Raw genomic sequence first — 2893 nt, 5'->3', positions numbered from 1 at the left:
CCTCTATTTTGCACATTCATTCATTTTATATTCCTGTATTTTTCCTCGTTCCTGTCAAGGGCGTCGAGGGATAGGGTAGGAGGACCCTAGCTACGTAGATCGTAGCCGCGATCCGTGGTTAGGGGTGAGGTTTTACCCCTCAGCGCCTAGTTGTTTCAGCAGAGGAAGATTAGGGAATTGGGTAATTGTTCTTGCTTGATTATCACCATACTGAGTACAAGATTATATAGGCCATTCGGCCATAACAACTTGGAGCCAATTGCTCCTCAATCTAAGGCCATGATCGGCTCTACTGCCTTCCAGACACTTGCCTTCTTCCGCGCGCGCATGCAGAGCGTGGTGACCGTGCCTACGGTGCCGCTGGTTTCCCTTGTGTAGGCGCGGCCCCACATGACATCTCTCCCCCCGCCCCCCGCATCTACTAGCAGCTCATCCTCGAGCTGGAATGCTGGGTACTGGTCGAGGAAGGAGTCGACATCTTCCTATGTTGCGGAGGCAGCAGTCTCACCCTTCCAGTGAATTAGCACCTGGCGGACGCCGCGTGCCAAGCGGATGTGCAGTGCATGTTTAGGCTCGGGGACGGCGGCACCGTTGTGGCATTGTGGATGGCTGGGAGGGGTGGTGGCACAGCTGGTGGGACGCCGACGAACTTCTTGAGGAGGCCGACGTGAAAGACGTCATGGAACCGAGTGTGCGGGGGCAGGTCAAGGCACACCGCGACAGCGTTGATGAGCTCTGTGATGCGGTACGACTCGAAGAAGCGAGGCTTGAGCTTCCGTTTGGTTGCCTAGGGCAGGGAGGCGGCAGCATGATGACGCTAGCGGAGCAGGACCCAATCGCCAACCGCGTAGGAGACGGGGCGGTGAAGCTTGTCGTAGTGGCGCTTCTGGACTACCTGGGCCTATTCCAGCTGATAGCGGATGTCTACAAGGAACTCGTCGTGGTCCGCCATGTTCTTGGCGACAGCAACCACACGCGTCTCGCCCGGCTCATAGGAACGAATGGTCGGCGGGTCGCGGCCATACACCAAACGAAATGGTGTGTTGCGGAGTGAAGTCTTGTAGGCCGTATTGTAGATGTACTCGGCCTAGGATAGCCAGCGGAGCCATTGGCGGGGGCGGTCGCCGGTGAAGCAGCACAGGTACATGACGATGACGCGGTTGGCCGCCTCCGTCTAGCCATATGATTGCGGATGGAAAGCCATCGTCATGTGTAGGTTGGTGCCCATGAGGGGCATGAGTTCCTGCCAGAATGTGGAGGTGAACACCGGATCACGGTCGGACACCATGGACTGCAGCACGCCGTGGAGGCGTACAATGTCGGCAAAGAAGGCCTACACCATAGACTCTACGGTGTATGGGTGAGCCAAGGGGATGAAGGGGCACTACTTGCTGAAGCGATCAACCACCGTCAATATGATAGACTTCCCCCCCATGCGTGGCAGCGCCTCCACGAAGTTGAGGCCGATGTCGATCCAGATGGCTTGCGGTACTGGAAGGGGCATGAGGAGGCATGCTAGATGTAGGTGCTCTGACTTGTAGCGCTGGCAGGTGGAGCACATGCGGACGTAGTCCTAAACTAGGCGGCGCATGTTGGGGAAGTGGAAGCCACGGCGGAGGCGGTGCACGGTGCGCTGCACACCCTCGTGGCCGTCCTCGTGCACGGCGGTCATGATTTTCGGCAGCAGGGTCAACGTTGGTGGAATGTAGAGGCGGGAGTCGAAGGTCACCATGCCGTCGATCATGGACCATGGCGATGCATGGGTACCCGCGGTGATCTCATCCCGAATAGCGATGAGGGCCAGATTGGTGGCCTGTGCCTAGCGAAGGTGCGTGATTTAGTCGAACCGTGGTGCGAAGATGGCCAAGATAGCACCCTCATAGGTGTCGTGGCATGAGAGGGCATCAGCCACCGTGTTCGTGGCGCCATGCTTGTACTCGATGGTGAAGTCGAACCTGAGGAGTTTGCTGACCCAGTGGTGCTGCGGAATCATCGTGTGGCGTTGATCGAGGAGGGACTTGAGGCTATAGTGGGTCATTCGCACTAGAAAACGGTGGCCCCAGAGGTACGGTCGCCAATGGCGGATGGCGTGGACGAGGCCGATCAACCCCTATTTGTAGGTGGTGAGGCAACGGTGATGAGGCGCGATGGGCCAGTTGAAGTAGGCGACCAGGTGCTTCTTCTGGATGAGCACCGCCCTGAAGCCATGGGTCGAGGCATCGCATTCGACGACGAATGGCTTGACGAAGTCTAGCAATGCCAGGACTAGGGCCGACATGACCGTGGCCTTGAGCACTTGGAAGGCCGCGACGTCATCGTCATTCTAGCTGAACCCCTCTTTCTTCAGGAGCGCCATGAGGGGGCGCGATGGAGAGGTAGTCGTGGATGAATTTGTGGTAGTAGCCCGCTAAGCCGAGGAACTCTCGCACTGTGCGCGCCGAGCGAGGCTGGGGCCATTCATGGATTGCCTGCACCTTGGTGAGATCCATGGCGACGCTGGCCTCGGTGATTATGTAGCCCATGTAGGAGATGGAGCCAACACTGAAGGTGCACTTAGAGCGCTTGATGAAGAGGCGGTGCTGTCGCAGCACAGTGAGGATGGCGTGGATGTGCCAGAGGTGATCCGCCTTGGTGGTGCTATAGATGAGGATGTTGTCAAAGAATACAAGCACAAGCCAGTGGAGGAAGGGGCGCAGAACATCATTCATGAGGGTTTGGAAGGTGGTCGGGGGGTTGCATAGCCCAAACGGCATGACCAGGAACTCGTAGAGCCCATCGTGCGTGCGGAATGTCGTCTTGGCGATGTCGGACGGACTCATCCAGACTTGGTGGTAGCCCGAGCGTAGATTGAGCTTGGTGAAGAACTTGGCGCCATGGATCTCATCTAGCAGCT

Source organism: Miscanthus floridulus, chromosome 10 (genome assembly GCF_019320115.1).
Source record: "Miscanthus floridulus cultivar M001 chromosome 10, ASM1932011v1, whole genome shotgun sequence".
Classification (NCBI taxonomy): domain Eukaryota; kingdom Viridiplantae; phylum Streptophyta; class Magnoliopsida; order Poales; family Poaceae; genus Miscanthus; species Miscanthus floridulus.
This window is presented reverse-complemented; position numbering follows the sequence as displayed.